General features: G+C 33.2%; 4 non-coding genes across 4 annotated transcripts; 3 read left to right on the forward strand and 1 right to left on the reverse strand.

Annotated features, from left to right (window-relative positions):
- Positions 1-23,934: 23,934 nt before the first annotated feature.
- On the forward strand, positions 23,935-24,006 carry TRNAG-UCC (transfer RNA glycine (anticodon UCC)). Its single transcript has one exon. It is a non-coding gene; the product is annotated as a tRNA-Gly (tRNA).
- A 1,347-nt stretch (positions 24,007-25,353) lies between these two features.
- Positions 25,354-25,425, forward strand: TRNAG-UCC (transfer RNA glycine (anticodon UCC)). The gene has a single exon. It is a non-coding gene; the product is annotated as a tRNA-Gly (tRNA).
- A 673-nt stretch (positions 25,426-26,098) lies between these two features.
- Positions 26,099-26,170, forward strand: TRNAG-UCC (transfer RNA glycine (anticodon UCC)). The gene has a single exon. It is a non-coding gene; the product is annotated as a tRNA-Gly (tRNA).
- A 129-nt stretch (positions 26,171-26,299) lies between these two features.
- Positions 26,300-26,371, reverse strand: TRNAG-UCC (transfer RNA glycine (anticodon UCC)). The gene has a single exon. It is a non-coding gene; the product is annotated as a tRNA-Gly (tRNA).
- Between the last annotated feature and the right edge of the window lie 161 nt (positions 26,372-26,532).

Raw genomic sequence — 26,532 nt, forward strand, 5'->3', positions numbered from 1 at the left:
GAGGTTTCTAATACATACGCCATCTGTGGTGTACTTTCTACAATGTTCTTTAACTGAATATTCGAATTCGAATATACGGTCGCAGCAAGCAGCGTTGCCAACTTACGATCAATGGTCAACGGAAAGCATTTATTCAATGTTAATAATGCCCACAGATATGTTACAGTTTGCTATTACAGCACTGCTATTTGAAAACATTCTGCTACTTTTAAATCAGCCGTTAAAATCGTTACATTTGAATTCAAGTACAATTTCGTAACAGTATGTAATATAACTAATACAATCGAGTTTCTACCACATTCTTTGTATACATTGGTTCTATTCTGGATAGGAAGGAGCCATAAAAGTTTAGATAACAATATTATTGGTGTATGACTTAAAAATGCGGAATTTTTAGAAACATTTTCCCATCTTTCTGGCAACATATGGATTTCGAGCCAAAATAACTGTTAATTTTTTGAGGCCAAGAACGAATCAATCCAATTTCGGATACTCTGTTCCAAAGTGAAGTGTATCCCAGAGAGAGCATTTTGCATCGTTCGAAACTCATAGCAGTCGAACAGGGAACGGCAAATCTTTCCAACCACTTCATTATAAATACTTTCTAACAGGTATTGCAACATGTGGCTCAGTGTTGTCATGATGGGATATTCTGGAAGTTTTTCGGCCAATGCTCCCTTCAAATGAATCAGTTGCATTCGGTACAGGTTCCTGTGATAGTCTGAATAGAATTCAGCTGCTCATAATAGATAGGACCCTTTTGCTCCCAGCAAATACAGGGAATTACCTTGGCTTCATGGTTATTTGCTTTGGTGTCGATTCGGCTAGTTGGCCGAGCTTCACATGCGATCTCTTACGTAATGGGTCCATTTTTTCATACTTTCCACCAAATACAGACAATTATCTTAATGCCATGGATATTTGACTTCGGTATCGATTCGGCTAGTTGGCCGCTGAACTATAAGAAGATCAGCAGATGTCTGCTCTAAATTAATACAAATTCCACCATATACACTCAGGTCTCGTTTTATGCGGATTCAAATTTATACGATTTTTAAATAAATTTTTTTTTTAGAATTTTAAAAGATTTCGAAATTTTAGATGGTTTTTAAAACTTTTTTTTAATTCTTCATTTACATAACCGAGCCCTTAAGGGCCTTACCTTTTTACCATTTTTAAATTAAACCAATTTTGCATCACTGATATAATGTTTTTTACAAAATCAAATTCTTAATATAGATTCAGATACGGAAAGAGAATTAAAGATTCATCGCGGGCTGCCTGATCTGTTTTCCGGATATCAAGAGTTGCATAAGCAACTTAAAAATTCAAAATCGAAAAGTTTAATGACAAATTATTTTGCAAAAAAAGAAGCAGTTGAAGCTCCTATTCACTAGATTAATTCTAGTGATTAAAATTATATTTTACCATATGATGACAATATGATTATATCATCTATAGATGATAGTGATGAAAGTGACGTTGAACCAATTCCAAACCGATGCAGACAATTATTCAGTGATTCAGATTAATCATGTATATTTACAGAATTTCCTTAAAAAACGACGTAGCTTTCTTTTTTTGGATCATTTTCACTTTTTCTGTAATTATAAATATTTTTGTTTATTTTTTTTAACGTATTTTATTTTTATTGTTTAAGTAAATTAAATAAATATATTTTTTTTGATTTTTTTTATGCGGTTTTGTTCTGATTTTTTAATTAAAATCTGAATTTATGCGGTTTTTCAGAATTTTGGAACGAATCATTAGTTTTTGTATGAAGCTAGAGTATCGTTTTATGCGAATTCAATTTATGCGATTTTTTGGAACGCATCTATCGCATAAAACGAGACCTGAGTGTACTTGGATCCTTTGAATATCGTCTTCAGAGATTAAATCCACATGATTAGATATGGTCTTAATTAATAATTAAGTACCTTGAATTCCACGAAGATGAGAACAAAATCATCAGAATTCCTTTTAGAGGAAATGTAATTCGATCATTCCCAACATACGATATAAGATTTCAAAGGAATACTTAAAGTCCAAAATTCTAACAAATTATTCTGTAATGGTTTTCTAACCATAACAATAGCGTAAATCAAAGTCAGTTGGGATGATGAGAAATCAGACAGTTACCAAGAGGACAACATCATTAGAAACGACTACAGAATAAGCATCCAGCAGAGAACAAAATATTGTCAACCTAAATTAAGCAATAATTTAGGCAGTATCTGGATGATATTTTAATATTGAAGGTTCTATTGAAATTCCCTTGGAAATTATGTAAAATTAGACAGATACCGAGAGAACAACATCATCAGAAATGATTACCGACACACCGACCATGTCACCGATTAGAAAATTCCGAAATTTGTTCATCCCAAATTAATGAATAAGCTGTGAATAAATATATAAAAGGGATAACGAGAGTTCTATATCGTCAGCAATGATTATTGAATCATTGTCATTATCCGTTTGTGAGCCATCACTGAAGATCCAAATATCATCGCAAATAAAGAAATACATTGCCCAGCCATATTTGATTTGATTTCAAAAGGAACTAAAGCCACTATGTAGAACTAAATAGTGGTTAATTAGCTCATAGAAGACAGACATTGTAAAAATTTGACTTTTTGAAGACAGGCTTTTGGGTAAAAAAAATTTATTTTTGAGCTCTATACAATTTATCCAACGTTTTTCCAATTTTGTTATTTCCTTCAAAAAAAAAACAAGATTTGTAGAGGGCATAAAAATAGATATTCATTTGTGAGATGATTTCATCGTTGTAGTCAAGTTTCTTTCCGACGAGCCATTTCTTTAGGTTTGCGAGTAAACGCTGCAGCTGCACCTGCGGAAAGCTTTCTCATAGCCAAGTTATAATTCAAAATTAAAACCACTTTCGTACTTTCAATCTCCCATCGGCCAAAACCATATAATATATTGTCAATTGTTTCTGGTGTAGAGACTTCAACTGGGCGTTGAGAACGTTCGGCAACTTCAGTTCTTGTACGGCCATAACAAAATTCAGTAAACCATTTTTTTACCATTGAAATTGATGGTGCAGAGTTCCCATAGTATTTAACAAGCTTAGCCTCGGTTTAAGTGATGTTTTTTTTCCGCAAAAAATAATGCTTAATGATCACATGAAATTCAGTTTTTTTCAAGTCGCGCGATTATTATTATTTATTATTATCAGTGAGGATCTACGCACTGCGACCCAATGTATCTTTTGTGCAGCCTTAGATTTTTCATCCTAACAGATTAAGGCTACTTATAAACCCAAGTATTCTATTAGGTGAGAGATCAGTAACGTCCCCCAGGGCCAATAAGGCCCTTCCGAGCCATTTAGTTCTGCATATTGCCAGCATTGGGCAGTCTCATAGAACATGTTCAGAGGTTTTGGCATGAAGTCCACAAAAGCTGCACTGTTCATTCTCAACGTTACCTAACTTATGGTAGGTGATATTTTAAACCACAGTGTCCGGTGAATAATCCAGTAAGTATCCTCAAGTTACCCTTTCCGAGCGAAAGCAACGACTGGGATCTACGTCTGGATAGGGTGATGAATCATTTGGACTGTCTTAGTCCTGGTAAATTACCCCAAAATCTGGCAAATTCCGATTAAACCCAAGAACGAATACGTTCCATAGTGTATCCACGTGGGATGCCAAAGAACGGTTCAGGACCTATAAACGAGCGCCGAGCGCGCCTGATGGGAAGACAATCTGCGCGTTCATTGCCAGCATGACCTTCATGGCTAGGTACCCAGCACAATGTAAGTTCATTGTGTGCGCCGAGTTCATTTAAGGATGTCCAGCAGTCCATACCAGACTTCACGCGACAGTCTGCTATCAATGTCTGTCAAACACAAACTAAATGGCACACAGAGAAAACAGATTCGTGATAACAACCAAATTTGTTGCCAATCGAATGATTCCATTGCACACATAGAATTTTTCAGTTCTAACGACAGAAAGTCAGTTGATAAAGAAGAATTTCAGTTGAGGAAACCAAACTTTAGTTATCCCTTACAAAATATTGTAGTCACAATTGTAAAATTCGGTCACTTAGATAGAATCATTCGATTGGCAACAAATTCGGTTGCTATCACGAATCTGTTTTCTCTGTGCACTGTTTGTTCCAATTTTCACAGGAGTCTACTAACAGATGCCTATTGACAGGATCCGTGTTGCCCTTTCAGTTAATAGGCGAGAAATTTAAAAATGCTGTTGATTTGGAGTGGTTTTACATTCCACAAATGGGACCATAATAAAGTCTGTGAGTCATCAGTGAAAAACTAAATTCCATGATCTTGAAAAAAAGATATCTGTTTGGTAATTTTATCCCGAAGGATATAATTCTCAGATATATTGAACAAAATAAAAGATGGCTGATGTATTTCATCTCTTTGAGATTACAAGTAATAGCAAAAAAAAGCTATAAAATCCTGGATTCTAAATGAATATATCTGTTTAAACATTTACAAATTGCAGCCAATTCAAATGTCTGTAAATTTCCAAACCAAGATATATACAAATTAGACTCTAAAAACTCTTCCTTACACGACCGTACACATTCAGACAATTTATGTGTAAAACGTATGATAAAACTAAAATAAAACCCAAAAATAAACTCCAACCATGCATCCCACTACTGCTGATGCTACGTAAAACATTGCATTTGTCTCTTGGGCATTGGTCAAACTGAATGTATGATAATTTAACATTTTTGTTTGGTTTATTTTTATTTTTATCATGACATCTCAAAAGGACTAGGAAAATAGCCAAACAAATTGTCGATAGTAATGCAAGGATACAACCAGGGACAAACAGCATACGAAATAACAAAACTAAAAGCCAACAAATGCGTATGATGCAAAAACTGTAAAAGTAAAATATAAAATAAAAAAAAAAAACGTCAAACCAATTTACACTGTGAACACAGCAAAAGGACATAAGCAACCCTTGTGTGCATATATGTGGCCTTACAACCAAAAAAACGGATTTATACTACCAAGAAAAAAAAATTCCATTTAAAACAAAAATTCTCTCTTTTTACTGCTATATTTTTTCCCATTGGGCTTACAAAAGAACCTGACGAAAACAACAAACTGAAAAAACGCATAAAAACTTTGACATGAACTAGAGAAAACAGAAAAATAAAAAAACAAGAATGGATGAACAAAAAATGATTATAAATGACCAAACAAAGTAAAGGCAGGCTGGCTGGCTGTCCTGCCTGCCTGAATGAATGTGTTTAGATGCTGCTAGCTAGGATTTGTTTTTCTATTCATTTCATTTTGTATAAAGGATTAGAAGGAGTCATATATGCATGCTGCATGCAGTTACTCGTTATAAATGTTGTTTTGTTGAATTTGTATGTATTTTTTTTAAACTCCGAAAAAAGGCTGTCAGTTGTAAAATATTTTTCGTTTTTTCTTATCTGACACGGCAATAAAAAAAAATGCAAAATCGAGCAAAGCAAAGATACAGGGAGGCTGTTGATTAATCGAATTAGTTTTGCTTTTCTTGCATGCTGTGTTGGGTGCAACTGAAAAGCCTGCGCTTGTCCAGCGCAGCACAAAAAAAATACTAGAAGCAATTTGATGAAAAACGATATAAACAACTTAAAATTTAGGAAAACAAATTTAAGGGAAGTTTAATATTTTTGCTTCTGTTGCCTATAAAATGGTGGAGGCATTTTGTGCAAGCAATTGGAACAGGATTTTCATCGGTAACATAAGATTTGAGGGTTAAAATGTTTGTGATTATGGTTTCGGGAAATTATTTTAGATATGTACATATGTTGCTAATAATGATATTCTTAAGGAAACGTTATGAATTGAGATATCTCCTCAAGAAAATACATTCTCGCTATTGCGATATATCGCTTTAAATTTTTTGAATCTTTAAATTAAGGCGGATTTTTTTGGGATAACAAAAAATCGTTTTATATTTCAACATAGTCTCCTTTGAGCTGTATACGCTTTGTCCAGCGTTTCTCCAATTTTTTTTATCCCTTCCGAAATATCGGATTTGTCGAGGTCATCAAAATAGGTATTTGTTTGTGAGATTATTTCATAGTTAAAGTCAAATCTCTTTTCGCCCAGCCATTTCTTCTGTTTTGGAAACAAGAAAAAGTCACTCGAGGCCAAATCCAGAGAATAGTTTGGATGAGGGAGCCTAATTCATGGATTTTTTCAATGGAAACTGCACATGTGTGCATCCGATTGTGAGCAAACGCGGCAGTTATCTGGCGGAAACCTTTCTCATACCCAAGTGATCATTCAAAATTTAAACCACTGAGCCTTATGAGATGCCTGAGGTTTTTAGAATCTCTCGCACTTTCAATCTCCGATCGCCTAAACTGGGCGTCCAGAACGTTCCTCATCTTCGGTTCTTGTACGACCACAACGAAATTCAAACCACTTTTTTTAACAATGAAATTAATGGTGCAGAGTTCTCAAGTATTTATCAAGCTTAACCTTGGTAATGGTTTTTTTCCATGTCACGTTTCTCCTCAAATCACGTGGCTGTCAAACACAAACTAAATGACATAGCTTGTTCTACTTTTGAAAGATGCCTGTTGACAAGTGCAGTGTTGTCCTTTCAGTTCATGTGGTCCTCTTCCAACCTGACCTAAAGTCCCAGAATCATCAAGTTGTTCCAAAACCAGACTATTTATTGATTCCTCTGATAGACATTTTGAGGTCACAACTCGTAGGTCGTGTTATGCCACATTAGACCACAGATGAGTCACAGTGGAGTGATAACTTCCAACAAACAAGTTAAGACAGCTCACATATAACCATGATACTCCGGATAACAGCAATCCCGAAACCAGTGATTCATCAGTTAATCATTCTGTGGTCAGACCACGTAAGTTGGTTAAGGCCAACTAAAACCACAGAATCCAGATGAATTTACAGTCTCCAGCAAACCAGTAAAGAAATTAGTTAGATAAACTTTAAGTACTACCTTAAATGTTGATAATTACACTGTGCACGAAATTGACATCTTATTTTTCTGTCAAAAGGGGCACCCAGCGGCTTAAACTAATTCGGAAACGCTGAATTTAGTGGTGCTAACCGTTTTTTTTAGGGTAACTTGTTTTTTCGAGATATACCATTATTTCGAAAATGGAGGAGGTTGCAATAAAATTACTTTTAAGCAAGGCTTAACATGTTTTCAATCTTCGAAATCGTATTAGAAATATACATTTGTTTTTTGCAAAAAAAATATTTTTTACGCCAAAAAAAAAAATTCCAATTTTGCTCAAAAATTATTTTTTTTTTACCAAAAAAATTTATATTTCTAAAAAGACAGCGAATATTATAGACATGTTAAGCCTTACGTAAAGGTAATTTTATTGTGGAATTTCGGTTTTTATACCCTTCACCTTCGTGAGAAGGGTTTATATAAGTTTGTCATTCCGTTTGTAATTTCTACATTTTTCATTTCCGACCCTATAAAGTGTATATATTCTGGATCCTTATAGATAGCGGAGTCGATTAAGCCATGTCCGTCTGTCTGTCTGTCTGTTGAAATCAATTTTCTGACGACCCCAGATATCTGCGGGATCCAAATCTTCAATAATTCTGTCAGACATGCTTTCGAGAAGTTTGCTATTTAAAATCAGCAAAATCGGTCCATAAATAACGGAGATATGAGCGAAAAACCGGGACAACCTCGATTTTTGACCTATTTTTGATCTATATCTGGATTACTAAGTCATTAATATAGACAATATGGATATCTAATGATAGATATTTCAAACTCCATTGCAACGATGTAGATAAGGCTATAGTAAGTTGGACTTACAATGGGTCAAAATCGGGAAAAATATTTTTTAACCCGAATTTTTTTTTCATCAAAAAATTTGTTTGTCATACATTTTTTTTTCCAAAAAATTTAAAAACTAAAAAAAAAAAATTTAAAAAACTGGGTTCCCGCTTGTTATTTTTATCTTTTTTCATCTGATGAAAAAAAAAAAATTATTTTAAACAGTTAAGATATTTTCAAATAAATATCTAAATCTTATTTATAAGTAAAAAGTTTTCGAGTTTCTGATAATGGAAAAGATCATTAAGTAGACGAACCACCTTATTGATTTTCCTAAATAAAAAATTGGTACCAGCTGTTATCTCGAGAGTTCAGTTAAACATTCGTCATACATTTGGTTTAATTTGGACACAACTTAAGAACAATTTCATTATAATTTTTCCTCTTATTCAATAAACAAAGAAATCTTAATAAACAACTTTCAAAGCTAAATTGAGAAAATGTTGAATTTCCATATTTCTTTACCAAAAACCCATTAATACTACAATTCCTAGAAAGTTTCTAAGCATAACAACTGGATTTTCCGAATTCAACCTATTTGTTGTCAACATTTTTAACTTAGGCTAAGTATTCTGAAATCCTAAAGCTGGTGTTCTGATACGGGCAAACATTTTAGATTATTCTTTTACCAGCCTCGGATCACATGTGAACTTTATCGGCAAAATTCCAAAAAATATGAAAATTGAGATTTGCTGTTTGTTTATTTCTAATTGGAGGATTTTATTTTCCAAAATCGTACATTTATTTACACCATTACATTTGCTATCATAAAGTGATCCGAATTAACAAATTTTTTTCGAAAAAAAATTTTTTCATCAACAAATTTTATTTTCAAAAAAAATTATTTTTTTAAATTTTTTTTTCAAGTCTGCTTTGGTAAATAGTGTATAAGCATATATGTACACCATTATTTTTTTATTGCATAATAAGAATCTACATAACTGATTCTATATGTGGTCAAAATTTTGTATCCAAATTCTACTTCCACAAAGTGGGTCAAAAGATCAATTGAAATATTACTTTTGTTCTAGATGTCTTATAAAACAAAAATTTTAAACTCAATTATTTCGAAATGGCAAAAAAATTATACACTACTGTTTTATTAAGGGGACGATATGTTTTTAAAATAAATAAAGTTTTCCATTCAAAGTGAAATATTTGTATATGCAGTACAAAAGTTTTCTTCGTTCAAATCATTGAACTGCATTCTAAACAGATCATCTATAACTAACATCCATAAAAATTAATTTGAAGAACATACACTAACTTTAGCAGTTCCCTATATGGATTACTTTTCTTCTATTAATCAAAGCCAATACAAACAAGTAAGAGAGCTATATTCGGCTGTGCCGAATCTTATATACCCTTCACCAAATTATACTTTAAAATAAAAATTATAAATATTTTTAGGTAAACAGAATTTAAATTTTTTTCCAGTTGTTTTTTCGAAATTGTTTTATAATTTTTTTTTAAGATTTATAATTTTTTTTTTAATTTAAAAATTTTTTTTTTTTAGTTTTTAAATTCTTTTTTTTAATATTTAGTGAAAAAAATTTTGGCGAAAAAAAAAATTCGGATTAAAAAATATTTTTTCCGATTTTGACTCATTGTAGGTCCAACTTACTATGGTCTTATATACGTCGTTGCACAGGTCTTTGAAATATCTATCATTAGATATCCATATTGTCTATATTAATGATTTAGTAATCCAGGTATGGGTCAAAAATCGAGGTTATCCTGGTTTTTTCCTTATATCTCAGCCATTTGTGGACCGATTTTCTCGATAGCAACTGAGCCGGAAGAATTTCGGAGATATTGATGTATCATTCGTGTATCTAAGTTATTTGGGGGCTTCAGAAAGTTGATTTCAACACACAGACGGACAGGCGGACATGGCTATGTCGACTCCGCTATCTATAACTATTCAGAATATATATACTTTATGGGGTCGCAAATGAAAAATGTAGAAATTACAAACGGAATGACAAACTTATATAAACCCTTGCCACTCATGGTGAAGGGTATAAAAAGATCCCATAAGTAGTCCTAATTTAGTTGTTCGCGAGAAAATTTAACTGAAATAGATCAGATTTCTATCTGAATTACATTCCTGCAAGCTTGATCATTTATTGACAAATTACAACAAATTTATTTGAACAGCAGATCATTAAATTAGTTCCCAAATTTAATTTAAATTTTAATACAACTTATTCTTATACATAAGTAATATCATAAACAGCTGATGTTGCAACAATAGTTCTGTGTCTGTTCATCCAACTGGTTGGCCAGTTCATGCAGCATTTTGCATATAAATATCGTGCTCTACAAGATTTTTTTATTTTTTTTTTTGATTAATTGCTTTTCCCAAGTTTAATTGAACGAATGTAATTAAGTTGTTCATAAATTCAATAAAAATTACCATCTACTTGTATTTAGTTTTTGTTTTGAAAATAAAAAAAACAACACAAAGCTGAAGAAAAACTGCGTTGGCAGACATGCATCATGCATACAGTTGTATGCAACAAGTTTTTTTTTTTTTGTATTTATTTGTTGTTCATTTTTAATAATTTTTAGTTTGTTAGTGCATGATGATGACGATGTTGATGCCTGCTAAATACACACAATGTATGAATAACAGCAACCAGAAATATGAAAAATTGTTTTAAAACTCTGTGAAAAGAAACGCAGGGGCAACTACAACTGCTTTGGCGCACAGCAACACTCGCTTAATTTATTTAAACACTCTTCATTTCAGGAAGAACGAAAACAAAATCACCAGAGAACAAACAAATTCTCGTAAGCCAGTTAAAAAAAAAGAAACAGAAAAAGGGGGTCCGTTTGTTTGTCTGTCTATCTGACGGTCGGTAGGTCTTCTTTAGGCTTGACTTCTGTTTGCCTGACTTGGCTTGAGTTTGCTTCTGTTCTTTAGTGTGTGTGCTGGAGTGTTTCTGTTTCGGTTTCTGTGAAATCACAAATCAAACATTATTCGCACAATTTCTGTTTTCTGAGTTGCAATGTATGTTTGTTTGTACGTGGCCAGTAAGTGCATCAACATGAATGGAGATAGATCTGTCTGGGGATCATTTCAATATTGAAATAAAAAAAAAATAAACAAATGAACAACTTTTTTTGCATGTGCCTGCTACCAACTTGCACATGCTTAATGTTGTTCATCATGATCTGTGAGCTGAATGATGTTCAGAGATTTAAAGGAGTTGGGGTAACAAGTGTTGAAATATATTCGATTTTCAATAAACACAACCATTTAACGTAGTGCTCGTAGGAACAAATAACGATGGCCGGAAGAATTTGTCAAGGAAGCGCAGTCAGCATCTGAATTGCATAGAAGTCGGGAACTTTATAGAGCCTTGAGAAAGTTTGGCAATAACAGACTATCTTTCGGAAAATCATTGAACACAAGGAGAATACAAAAGCTCCAAAACTGAACAACTTAATATCTTAACTTAGTAACTTTTAAACGTTTTATCATAGACAACGAACACCATCTATTCATATTCTATTCATCATGAACGGAGTAATATACCAACCGATATTCTGGATATCAATAATGTACCTAATGTATCAATGGTCTTAATAACAACAAGGCATCTGAACTGTTCAATATCTCCCCAGAACTTCTCATTGCCGGCACGAACACAAGTACTCAACTTTTAATGCACAAAGTTCATCATGGATATCATAGCTAACTGATATCACGGATGGCGAAGGCATCCGCACTGGACAACATCCCCAGAACATTTCACTGCCGGCACGAACACAAGTACCCAACTTATAATGCCTACAATTCATCATGGATATCATAGCTAATTGATATCCTGGATGATGAACTATAAGAGGAAATGATCATGAATATTAAAGAAAAGACGATGTGACCGATTTAGGGGAATAACACTCCTATCTATGGTGAATAAGGTTATAGCGGGTATATTGGAAAAGCGACTATCTGAGGCACTTTTACCAAATATTGACCAAATTATTAGTGCGCGAATAATAACGGGACAATCTTGTGACCACCTCTATATCTAACTTTTGTCGATTTTGAAAACCATCACTCAAACAATGGTATAGAACTCCCTTAAATGTAAGGCGATACCAGGGAAACTAATATCTCTCACTCAGTCCACTTGGCTATCGAGTTTGTGATGAAACATGCAACATACGAACGATGAGGTATCACGAGATATGCAGACGATATTTGACTATTTAAACACAGTTACTCAGAAATACAGGAGAAAAACCTTTATTCTTGAAATAAAAATTTCGAAAACCAAGGCTACGGGACTGAACGCCACAAAAACCCAACCACTATTAATCATTATTAATCAACAGCAAGCACCTCAAAGAAACTAATGGTATAACCAGAATCGCCATCGATTGGAACAGTCGAGGCTACAGAAGAAATAGACGCCTTAGCCATATTTGACGACGACAACTTGATTCCAAAACGGTGAAATATATGTGCAGATTCATACACATGAAGTGTAATTGTTGATGTCTTGAGCTTGTAGAAGATAGAGGAGAGGAGATTAGATAGATTTCCCTCTTTTTCTTCTATCCTCTCTCTTCTATAAACTCAAGACTTGTTAACTTGATTAGTGTGAATCAGCACTATGAAATCTTGAAACAAACTGAAAACGATAACAACAAACAATCCTGTTCAAAGCCTATTTTGGAATTTCTCGGTCGAGTGAAATGGAAATCGAAAGCTCTTACCACTAGAAGTAGGTGTATAAGATAGAAGAGATGAGATTGGAGAGATTTTTTCCTTTTTCTTCTATCCTCTCTCTTCTGCAAACTCAAGCCTTACACAAGTTAACTTGATGTGTGTGAGTAAGCACTATGAAATCGTCAATGAAACTGATAACGTTAGCAGCAAACAAAACTGAATTGAACAAATTCATTCAAGGCCTATTTTGGAGTTTTCTGATCGAGTAAAAGAGATGCCGATAGCGCTTAGTGGTGAGAGTAGGGTACATTTCTCTATTGATTCAAAGGATCGCCGTCACAATGTGGGTTGTGATGCACTTTTCTATCGAGTATACAATGGTATGTGTTCTGCTAAAATTAATGAACTTGATCCATATACTTCCTGTCACTTTCAATATGGGAAAGTTCAAATTAAATATCCATAAAATATAATTCTTCTATCCTCTATCCCACAACCTATTTTCCAAGTTCTATCATAATGTACTGCATTCGATAAAAAGTGAAGTCCAAGGGGATTATCGGTGAGAGTATGGTATCCTTCTCTATTGAATCACTGCATCACATCGCAATGTTGGTTCTGATTCCCTGTTCTATTGAGCATACAATGGAATGTGTTCTGCCAAAATTAGGGAAATTGACTCATATACCACATATAAGGCGAAAGGAGTCATGGCAGTCTTGCCAAATCTTATTGTAACTACAGTAAATCTGAGAGTTATGAAGGGTTCCAATATAACACTTTGGCAATGATATCTATATTGAAAAATATGGAACTAATTTCTCGTAAAGACTACAGACTACATCCAGATTAGAGATGCCAAACGGGGTATCCCGTTCCCGAAAATCCCGGGGTTTTCGGGATTTCTTAAACCCCGAAGCCCGGGATTTTTAAATTTTAAATCCCGGGATTTTCCAAATCCCGTTTTTCATAAATAAATGGGGAAATTGTAATTTTTGTGTGCCTCGGGTCGGGATTTCGGGATTCTTTCTTTTTCTTTCTTTTCAAAAATCAGTCCCGATTAGCATATCTAATCCAGATACATGTATCCATATTCATCATGTTAAAATATCGAAGACAAAAAAGAAATATCAGCTAAAGGTTTCCGGAATTTGTACAATATTTTTCAAGGATAAAGCGAAAATAGTTCAGTTCATTGGGAGTCTTGGCAAATCTCGTCTGAAGGCTTCAAAAATAATACGTTAGCAGTGATATCTTTATTCGGAAATAGCTAAGATCTTATAAAGACTCTATGATTCTTGTGTTATTTATCAAGTTAATATATCGACGACATGAAGGAAAGATCAGCTAAGAGTTTCTAGTATTTGCTTGAAATTTTTCCCCTGAGATTTATTTTAAGTTCTGCATTAGTTTCCTTAAAGAAATCATTAATTTGAAAGCTGATGAAGGAAGATCTTACAGGTACCATTGATGTGTGCGTGTGTTTATGTGTAAATTTGCGCATGCCATACAATTTACTTAAACAACGTTCTTTTTTACGAAAAGAGACACAAAAATACACACTAGGGTCCTTTTAAAGCAACGGTTTTCCATATCAATTCAGTCGTATTCACCTGTATGACCACCTTGTTGCCATACAATATTCGTATGAACATCATTTTGTCTCTCCGTCTGTCAGTCCTTCCGCATGTTTGTCTGTATTTCAGTATTCTAAAGTCAGTTTTGCTAGATTGGCTCCCCCGGTTAATATTCGTTTTTATTTTTTGTTGTACGTTTTTGGTGAGTGTCTGTCGTGTTCATTAACGCTTTTTATATTGAACGCGTGTTGTTATTTTGGTCTCGATATTGTTTGTTGTTAGTTTGTTTCGTTATTTTTATTTTTAATGTTTTTGGTTTTTGGCAACAGTTGCTGGCTGCTTGATTTCATTTGTTGTTTGCACGTTTTTCTGCGTTAAATTGTGAATTCGTTTACGATTAATCGTTAAAAATTTTAGATTACGCAGAATTTTTAACGTGTAAAATAATGTCACACATTTAACAATTAATGTCATGGTTGCTGTAGCTGTAGCTGCAGCAGTTACTGCTGCTATTACTTTCTGCTGTTGGCTGAATGGCTGGCTGACTGTGTACCAAAATGCAGATGTTGTTTTTTCAAGTTTAGTTTTAAAAGAAAAGGAAACAAAACTCATTCGTTTTTACGATTATGGTGTATCTTACAAGGTGACAACATTTTCATAATAAAATTCATTGACTGAATGATGTTTATGGAAAGGAGTTTGCTTTGAATTGAGAAAAATTGTTATAGAACTTTAAACACACCATTTTTCTATTATTCATTAATATTGATTAGTGGCAATAAATGGACTCGTTGTATTGCAGTAATTTTAGAGCAATTAAAATTTCTAAATATAACATGGCTCTATTTCATATATAATTCACAGTTTACGTGAACATTTCTAAGGATTTTAATGGACCATAAGCCCTCCAAATGAATTCGATAATTTGCGAGCCTAACCTAACTAAACATGGATAATGGATTTAATCATCACTGGCTCAAAAATTGCAAATTTCTCTCTTGTAATTATGTCTTGGCATTCATAATGTTCGAAAAGAACATTTATTAATTTGTACAGGGAAATATAAACAATTTATCCATGAACCCGAAATGGCAAATGATTGTAAGACGAATAGCTCTAAATCAGATCTCATTACTTTGCTCAACTATCGTATGTGATCGATACATTCATTAGTCAAGTAGTATAAATAAATGGGCAGACTCTGGAAGAAATCGATTCATAAAATAATACCCAGACATCTTAGTACAAATATGAAATGTGATATCAGAGTGGAGGCATGTATGTGATCTTCCATTATAACTTGTAGCTTAACTGTCTTTATTTTGAAGGAATTGGAGCAAATGCTTCTAACGTTTAAATACTGTAATTTAATATTCATGTCAAAGTGATTGGATCTGGTATGATCTTTATGTTGAGAGCTGGTTATAGGAGTTAAAGGTTGTATTAATTCATCACCTTCTTAGAACGAGAATCCATACGACGATCCATATAAACTAAACTTATGGGTGGGAAGACGTAACCATATGGGAATGGATGCAGCTTGCTCTTAATTTAACCACCAAGAGATCAGGCAAAAGGGATTGATTATCAATCTCTTCAAAATGCAGACTTGATAATGGCGATCAGATATGTTTCACCGATGGTTCTAAACAGTTCAATGATGAGACTGGGGGTGGAGAATTTTTGTGATTTCGGATATCTAGGCTGCATTTTGAGTCTTATGTATTTATGAGCTATGGTCGGAAAGGATCAGTGATGAGATCAAGCGATCAAATATGGTCAATGGTAAGACTGAAGAGGGTGTCCATGTTCCCATTCTTAAAGGAGTATTCCTATAGGTGCTTATTCCCCCATCTGTCGGGCGGAGATTTATTTCATCTTCATGTGTGCTGGTAACTGTTTGAAAAGGAGATTGAATAGCTGGAGAATTTTTGTGATTTCATATATCCAGGCTGCACTTAGGGTCTTATCTAATTATGAGGTAAGGTTGGAACAGCATAACATATCTGAACGAACTCTATACATGAACCAAACGATTGTTTTACGCGCTTTTATTAGATGTGGTCATAAATAGGTCAATATTACTACAGCGGAGGTTATTTATGTCCATATTCTTAAAGAAGTATTCTTTTGGGCGATTATTCGTCCATCTGTTGGGCGAAGATTTTCGTCATCTTCATCTGTGCTGGTAAGTGTTCGAAAACAAGATTGAGTAGCTGGAGAATTTCAGGCTGCACTTAAGGTCTTATATACTGATGAGTTAAAGTCGAGACAGCATTACATCTCTGGACGAAATCGGTACACGAAATGGCTTGAATGTCAGGGTCTTATCTACTGATGAGGTAAGATCGCGACAGTATTACATCTCTGAACGAAATCTGTACACGAAATTGCTTGAATGACAGTTATCCAGGTCATGAGTGCCATGATGGTAACAAACAAACCGATTTTATCACAAATATGTCAACGTTAAGACTGCGGAGGTTATTTATGTTCCTATTCTTAAAGGAGTATTCCTTTGGGCGACTATTCGTCCATCTGTCAGGTGAAGATTTACATCATTTTCATTTATGCTGGTAAGTGTTTGTAAAGGATATTGAGAGGCTTAAGGATTTTTATGATGTCAGATATCCAGGATGCACCTTGTCTTCTTATGAGGTAAGGTCAGGTCAGCGCTACAACTCTGGAAAAACTCGGTCCGTACAAGGGGTTGACTGTAATGTTGAGTGGATTGTTGTGTGCGCTTATATAGTATTTGAACCTTTATTCGGCAGACAGCTGGGATACACCAGAGAAATATTTCTTTCTTTGCTGGATTCAGAATATTTCCGAAAACAGGGTCACTTATCTGGACTCAGACAGGCTAACGATTTATTACTCTACCAAGACGAAAGTACCAACATTTTCTATTGCCTGCTGGGATACTTCAGGGAAATATTTCTTTGTTGGCTGGAATCAGAATTCTTCCAACAATAAGGTCACTTATCTGGACTCAGACAGGCCATGGAGTCATTACTCTGTCTAGGGAAAAGTACCAATATTGTCTATCACTCCGAAAAAAGTCTGAGAATACTTACAGGGCTATAATACAGTATTGAGACAAAACAATTTAGAGAGATATACGATGAGACCTTTGTTATGGGGCTCTTCTATGTCTCCTGTAGATATTTTTGGTCTCTTATCACACAGGAGAATTGAATTCATATGAAGTGGGGGCCTGTTCCGTTGAAGTTTAGGGCTGCACAAAATGTTCTAGTTCATAAAGCCACTATATATAATACCCTAACATTATAAGATTTCTAACTAATAATCCCAATTCAAATAGTAATAAGAAACTATCGAATGTATTATGTAATAAATCTTCATTGATTTCCCATTTAACCAATTCATTAATAATTTTCCTTAGAAAACCTTTCTCTTTGCTATTGTTCAAAATGCGCGTAATTTCAAATATTGTTCTCTTTCTACTGTCTACCATCGATCTTTCAAAGAACACAGCATAAACAAGTGGCATTTCGCGGCCAGCAGTTAATGTAGCTAGTTGATGGCTCTTGCATTTCCGCTTGGATTGAGTTATTAATTATTACACATACATAAAACACACCGAAACAATCCAGCAGTTCTGGGTGTCTGTCTGTATCTAACTAGTTCCGTTACTAGTTATTTTAATATAATCCTAAGCATTGCACTCTTAACCCTACATACACTACATCAAATAGACTGTCTGATCCAAAATATTGAAAATACTTATATCAGTTTATAGAGTCGGTTACCTTACCATCTACCAAACTAATTATTTTAACATGTACTTGTCCTAGGTGAGAACTTATTGACCCCAAAATAGTCAATCAAATTGACATCTCCTAGTACTAAACCCAACCACATACCAGTCTGTTAACAGACTACACTTCAGATTACAAAGGGACACTTAGTGACAATTGACTTTCCAAGATCTTTCTCAAATACAGTACAAAATAAATGTTCAAAGTGACTACACCCTAGATTACTAAGAGACACTAAATTGACTACTCTTTGCATTACGAAGAGCAAAACTATATAAATTGGAGTCATCCCATCAATTATACTTTAGCGAATATTACTCTGAAAAAGGGATACATTGTCAGCTTGAAAAACTGCTGGGACCTTGACTCCTATAATTATGTGTGAGGCAAACTATTAAAAATGTAAGAACAACAAAGAAGATAGAAAGAACTAAACATTCTCGTTGCTTGTAGGCTGTCAGTTTTGTTGGCAATTCAAATAGTTTTGCTAACACTGCATACTTAAATTTCACACATAAGATAGATAAGTTAGTAAGTAAGTCAGGCAGTGTATGTGATGTGTGGAAAAGAAAGTGCACGCGCGTTTGCGCAGTGCACACACAGTACAATTTAATACAGACTCATAAATAGAATAAGACGTTAACAAATACAAACTCTTACTTATTGTACGTGGTATGTTAGAGGCATTTAAAAAAACCAATGTTTCTACATAAAAATCGCAAGTCAACTAAACGAGGGTTGTTCTAATTTGGCAAATATATTACATTTGTTAAGATTAATACTTTTAGTTGAGCCTCGTATTCTTCATTCTTCTTTAGCTGTCTTAATATGTATAAACTTTAACTTTTTTAACTTCCTTGTTTGATGTTGCTTATTAAATGTTTTCTTATTCTTTTTTTTTTATTTTGTTGGTTCTATACAACTAAATACACTGGCTACACTCTCGTCCATCATATTCAAACATAAAATAGATTTTCATACCATTCACTCATTCATGCAATTCTATGCTGTTGTTGTTTCCCCTCCCTCCCTCCCTCCTCCTCTTATGCACTTGTGTTCTTTTTTTGCGGCATTGGAAATGTACTACATGCAACAAAACGTATGTTGGAATGAAGTGAAGAAGAAGAAAAAAATCAGAGTGTTTGTTATTTAAACAATTTGAAAATTGTGAAAAATTGCAATTTAATGATGATATGTGGAAAAATTGTTGCTGTCCAAGCATTTCAAATTTAAAGACTAATTATTATCTTTTTTTTCTCTCTCTCTCTAAATGTGTGTATTTTCTATACTATAAAGTCTGTATAATAGTACGAGTAAAGAAATGTTTGGCTGTGAAGTAACAGATGTGAGGAAATAATTAGCAGTGATTATCGATCATCATACATGATTCGCAACTCTGTGGTGAGGATAGTCTGGTAAAGACTCGGAAAACTCCAGGGTTTTATAATGATATGAGGCTTTACAAAGAAATGTCGACTTCTGTACACCAAGAACTTTCATTGATATAGAATTCTCCACCTAACCCAAGACAAAACTGTGCCGATTTTCCAATGATACTTAGTTTGTGACTGTCCAATTTGAACAGATGCACAGAGGGTTGAAATGTACCAAAAGTGGCGATTAATTCAAAAGCTGAACTTTATCTGTTTCAGTCATGTTTGGTATTGGGTTAAAGTGCATTAAATAATACATCACTAACTGCTAAAATTACAGTTGTGAGTAACTTACTGTATTGGCAGTGAGCGGTCAAAATCAAATAATTTTTACAAATTTTGCGTGCTGTGGTTAAAATTGATAATTGTGATATTTCGAGAGCTTATATTTTTTGTTAAATCTGTTAAAAGTAGAAATATTAAAATGGAACCATCAACTTCAGCTATTTGAGAACATAAATAAATAATTTTTGTTTAGATAAATGTTTTGAAAATATTTTTTAAGATTTTTTTTTAAAGTTCTCCATTATTGGGGTTTTTTCGATATATAGATTGAGTTTAAAAAAAATCAGGACGAGATCGGGTAAATTCCATTAAATGCTCTTAAAATATGAATTTTCAACTTCTATATACAGAAAAAAATCGTGCGGGTTTATTGAGGTTTTTTACTTATTTAAGTTATAGTGAAAGAACTCCTCTTGCTAAAAAAACATATTCTGATACAAAATAGGTTAAACTATTTTTTTTTTACATTTTTTTTAAAGTTGTGTTTTTATGTATTTATGATTGTTCATTACAAAAATTTATAATATGGTCTTTTGTTGCTTTTTTTTAAAAAAATTTTTACATTTATAAAATTTTGTGAAAAACAAAAATTAGATTTTAAATTAAATTTATGCTAATTTAAATACATATAATAAATTTATAATTTTATTTTTTTAATAGCATATTAAGTATGCTTTTATTTCCAATTTAATTCATTAATTTATCGCTTTCCATTCCAAAGTTACAGCATAAATTGTGAACTAAGGTCTTTTTTTCCAAAAAAAACAATAATGCGCTTAACGGGTTAAATTTTTTTTTTTTTAATTTTTTTTTATTTTAAATGCTGTGTTTTTATGTATTTATGATTATTCATTACGAAAAAATTATAATATTGTCTTTTGTGACTTTTTTAAAAAAATTTGTACATTTATAAAATTTTGTGTAAAACAAAAATTGGATTTTAAATTAAATTTATACTAATATAAATACATATAATAAATTTATAATTTTATTTTTTTAGTAGCACATGAAGTATGCTATAATTTCCAATTTTATTCATTAATTTATCGCTTTCCATTCCAAAGTTATAGCATAAATTGTGAGCTAAGGTCTTTTTTTCCAAAAACCAATAATGCATTTAACGGGTTAAAAAAAAAAATTTTTTAAACTTTATTTTTTCTAAAGTGCTGTGTTTTTTTGGATTTATGATTATTCAGTACTAAAAAATTATAATATTCTCTTTTATGACTTTTTTGAAAAAATTTGTAAATTTATACAATTTTGTGAAAAACAAAAATTAGATTTTAAATTAAATTTATACTAATATAAATACATACAATAAATTTATATTTTGAATTTTTTAATAGCACATTAAGTATGCTTTAATTTCCAATTTTATTCAATAATTTATCGCTTTCCATTCCAAAGTTACAGCATAAATTGTGAAAAAAGGTATTTTTTTCCAAAAAACAATAATGCGCTTAAAGGGTTAAAAAAATTTTGTTTAACCTTTTTTTTCTAAAATGCTGTGTTTTTTTATGTGCTTATAATAACTCATCAATAAAAAAATATAATATTTTAAAACTACGGCTTCTATGAATTAATCGCCACTTTGGGTACCATTCAACCCACTGTGAGATGGCTCCAAAAGGGAGAATAGAGTTGTTGGTGTTTTCAAGCAGGCATATGGGTCAGTATCTTCTTTCAGGCTACCTGTCTTTTGTACAGCTCTTCAGTCGATAATGTCTGTTATTAAATGAGGACCCTAGATATTTGACAATACTTGTAAAGCCAGTTTACAAGTATTGTCAAATATCTAGTAATCTTTTCATTTCTATTGATAGCAATGGGTCGATAATAGAACAGGCAAATATCTGATGTCTCTGAATGAGATAGCGAGACATTCTGGCTATGGTAATGGGGTTCTGTGGACAATTATGATATTGATATCTATCCTAGCATTTCTCTTGCGAACTATAAAATGCTTGGCCAACAGAAACTGTATGGATTTGCACAGACTGTACGACTGCGAAGTCGATTTGGCCTATATTTGATGCTGGTAGCATGAACAGAGAATCCTAATGTATCAACTAGTATCACAAAATCATAAGAACGAATGCTGCATGACTAGGTCTAGGATTCGACGATTATTGTAAATCTTGTTGAATTAGCTAGGCTGTTACTTTCCGGCCCTGGCCACTATAAGTTCGCGGCCGACTGTCCAATTTTGAGGTCGTATAGATGGAAATTGGTTTGAAGAGCCTAATGTCTCTGCTGACCACCTGTGGATTTTATTAGGGTCGGCACTGATGCCTTCAAAAGGAATAATTGGATGCTCGTGGTGTTTCCAGGGAAGCATATGTGACGTTATCCTGATTTTGGTACTGTTCTTCAGTCGAAAAGTTATGATTTCAAATAAGCTTTTAACTGGCTTTACAAGTCTTATCAAATATCTGGTCATATTTACATTTCTCTTGATAGTAAGATGGCCGTTAATGGAACAGCAGGTCTCTTGTCGATATCGATGTGTGTTCTAACCGTGGAATGCCTGATGTCTCTGAATAAGATAGCGAGACATTCTGGCAATGGTTAATGTATTGGCCTGACAAATCAACTAAATAGTAACACAGTATTATAAGAACGAATGATGTATCTAAGGTTCAACGATTATTGTAAATGTTGTTCAATTATCTATGCTGTTACTTTCCGGCCCTAGCCACTATTAGATCGCGGCAGACAACCTATACTGCTTGGCAGAGTTGTCGATGATGAATCTTCGGTGAATGAAAAACACTCGAGTTTGCTTTTTCAAGATAATTTCATTAAACTGCTGACGCCGCCTAAGCTTTAGCTTTTTCATTCGGAAGGTCCAATTTTCGATCACTTTTTTCAGCGTTGCTACCAGTAACTCGCAATGTTGGCTTCTAAGTTTTGAATCGTAGCTGGCTTATCGACGAAGAATTTTGACTTCCCGAGGTGTGATATCACATGATCTAGTTGACAGGTTCAGAACTCGAAATTAGCGAAGGCCGATGCAAACCATATGTAGCTCGAAGAGCACCAAAACATTTCTCACGGAACACTGATTATAGTAATACAGCTAAATAATTTAGAGACGTTATTGCGGTGTGTGTCTTTTCATGATGAATTGTCAATCAATACTGAATAAAAATAAGATCACAGTCACGTGTGATCTGTAAAAAAAACAAATGAATATCCCTTTATTTAGCATTAATTTGAATATCAATATACGAGCATTATTTTCGTTCATGATTTAAAATCAGTAAGCAATCTTGAACTCATACTTCAGCAAAAAGCTGATCGAGCAATCGAAAGTTTCGTGAAGCTCTCAATGGTCACATAAAGAATTAAATGCAGATTCCGTATTATCAGTAACTACGGCAGTGATCATTATGAAAAAGTGTAAATTTCCGTTGGCAATTATTATAAGCTTTAATATGTTTCCATGATCCCAACACCTCGACAAGATGTAACCACTAGAGACCTTAAATGTTAAGTTTTGATAGAAACTTTAGGACTGCCAGATTGAAACACAAATTGTGATATTCAAAATAATGCAATTTCGGTTTAAATCAGGGAAAGGCAAAACATGGGCGCCGCGTTTTTCATTTACTCTTCTCTTACGTACGTGTGCACACCCATTGTAGAGAAATAAACAACTTTTAATCAGTCTAGCTTGAGAACTCAAACAAGCAGGTTGTGTATCGTTTTTTTATCGCACAATTTAAAAATCAGCGTTGCCAGTGAAAAATAAAAATGTCCCAACTTTTAAAGATGTATGATGAACAATATGAGATTTTACATTTTTAATTGGGGAAAAGAGTCGAAAGTTTACTGGCAACACCGATTCGTGGTGAGAGCGGAGAGAGTGTATAACTAATACAATCGTAAAATGCAATAGTATAGGTTGCCTTTCCCTGGTTTAAATCGATAGTTCCAATACAAATTCGTGTAATTCAGACTGCCAAACAATGTTAATTGATTTATTTCTGCTTCCTATATCTCGTTTCAGAACGTCCAAGTACGGAATGGCAGATTAAAAAGTATCATAGTATTCATGGACTAAGGCTACAGGTGATTCATTCCTTTAGTCAATTTTAACCGACTATAACAATGTTGTAGGAAGTATTCCAGTTATACTTCCTCTATAATCAGCCTTCTGTCATATTTAGAAGTTTTAAACTCTCTTGAATATCTTTGCTAAATTATGTTTTTATTTAATATCCTGACTCATTGCAGCTCCTGGACTTTACTTTAGCTGTCCAAGGACACTATGAAACATTTTTGATAGCATATTGGGGCGTTAGAAAACACTATCGCTCAGGGGCGTCGGTGGTGTAATGGTCAGCATAGTTGCCTTCCAAGCAGTTGATCCGGGTTTGATTCCCGGCCGACGCACGCTACTTTTTACACCATAAGGAAATTTTCCGTTTTTCTATCTTAAACAACTTTTTAATTTATAGCTGAAATCAGTACTATTTTGAAGATCTAAAGTCAGATGAAACTGTAGAGGCTTTAAAAGACACTTCATCAAAATTATATCCAGAGATCCAACAAAACAAATTAATAACTGCTGCTACGTTACTGATCACCATTGTGTGCGTATAGTGTTTTCATTATTCCCGTCAGATTTCTTTGCATTTAAAACAATTATAATTTCATTTTAACGTGTAGAAAGAAAATCTGCTGCAATTTGCAGATTTCTATTAAGATTTTTTTTCTTTATATGGATTTCAAATTGCAATTATTTAAAGAAACGTTTGGTTTGGCTTTTGTTTGCTGTCTGTAAGTTAGTGTGTTTAGTTAATAATTTCATGAAAACAACTTATTTTAGGGAGGAATCTTATGGCGAAATGAAATGTTTATAATTACTTTTGATTTAAAATAAAGGAGGTTTCAGTTTTAATGTCTTTTTAAATGAAGCACATGTAGGGGAGGCATTATTATTATTATTATTTAAAACGTAATGAAAGAAAGGCCAAACCAAGTTTATATAAACATAACTGGCAATTATGATTGATTAATTTTTAGTGAAGTAATGCGTGCATAAATTTAATACATGGTTGAATTTGTTTTAGCAGATACTTGTTTATTGCAATTTAAATTCCGTAAGATCGAAAACTTTTTTAGAAGACTGTAATGATATCTTCATAACATTGAGAGAGAAATTCAAACATCATAATAGAAAAATGAATAAAAACTCTTCCAATATTTTCTTTATTGTATTTGGTTCTTCATCATTTTTATTTTATAGAGAATTGTTTTCACTTGTGAACATCCAGATTTAAAGAAAAATTTCTCAAAAATCGAAGTAGTCAAGGTTTTTTGCTATAGCTCAGCTGATTTTCGGTATCTCGTGGCTTCCGATAATTATTTCAAACAACATACTGACATTCTATATCGACTTTTCTACATATAAGTATCCAGAATATAAGATGAAAAGTTCTAAGTAGCTACGACTTTTAAAAACTGAGAACTCTAGCGATCGCATTACGATTAATAATTATTCCCAAATGATCATATTAATATGTATTAATACATATTAATATGATCATTTGGGAACATTTAAATTCCATTGTGGTTTATACTCAAAATGTGTTAATAATTAACAAAATCATTGTTCTTAACTAATTAATATACATACATACATATTATGTATAATCAATTCTAAATATAGAACAAAAATTATTCTACAATAACATCCCCTAATTTTAAATAAGTCTTAATGAATCAATAAAAACAGAGGCGTCGGTGGTGTAATGGTCAGCATAGTTGCCTTCCAAGCAGTTGATCCGGGTTCGATTCCCGGCCGACGCACACTATTTTTTATAAAATATTTTATTTGTTTTTTTTACGAAAGAAATTTTTTGTATTTAATTGTAATAACAAGAAAACTAATTTTTCAGAATTTATCACAAAAGTTTGCATTGGTCCAGAGTTCGAATATGTGTTGGCAAATGTTATTAATTTAAAGCCATAGGCATAGAGAATAGACATAGAGCGGAAACTCTCCTGTGAAAGACCTAACTCAGTTGTCAGAAACCTAAGGGGTGAGAATGTATTAGTAGAAAAAACTATGTGAAAACAAAAACAACACTCGTATGTGCGATTATTTTGAGTAATTTTTTTATTTCATTTTTTTTCTAGTTTCCGCTCTATGTTTCTCTATGGCCATAGACATTAAATCAAAATTTATTTATCTAAAATAATATAGAATTTTCCTGATATGTACAAGCTTCCTTAAATCTGTTTGATATGGAGATTTCCTGAGCAAAGGCGTGGATCCTGGCCAACCAATTAGAGGGGGAAATAAATTAAAATTTATTTTACATTTTTCCTTTTTTATATTAAAAATTTTCGGTTTTCTTGTGGTGGGGAGGGGGGTAATTTCCTTTTTTCACCACCCTGGATCCTCGTCAGCCTTAGCCACAAACAAATCCTGGGGTGGGGCTAAATATAAATAATGAATATGGTATGCAGATAAACAGAGGCGTCGGTGGTGTAATGGTCAGCATAGTTGCCTTCCAAGCAGTTGATCCGGGTTCGATTCCCGGCCGACGCACACTACTTTTTACAAACCAAGAGGGAAGTTTACCTTAACTTGTATTTATTTAAATACATAATTTTACAAAATTTCATTTAATTAATAAATAGTCAAATGGAAACTCAGAAGATTTTACCAAAAATAGTGTGCGTCGGCCGGGAATCGAACCCGGATCAACTGCTTGGAAGGCAACTATGCTGACCATTACACCACCGACGCCTCTGATTTGACACTGTTCATTATTTGATTCATCGTAAGGCCTTAATCACGTCTTAAAACAATCCTTTAAGTTAAAAAAGGATCTATATTAAAAATAGAAGATTTTTCATACATATTACATATACTACGTTTATACATACATACGTAGCCTATTCGCAAAT

The sequence above is a fragment of the Calliphora vicina genome, chromosome 4, assembly GCF_958450345.1.
Source record: "Calliphora vicina chromosome 4, idCalVici1.1, whole genome shotgun sequence".
NCBI classification, from domain to species: Eukaryota; Metazoa; Arthropoda; class Insecta; order Diptera; family Calliphoridae; genus Calliphora; species Calliphora vicina.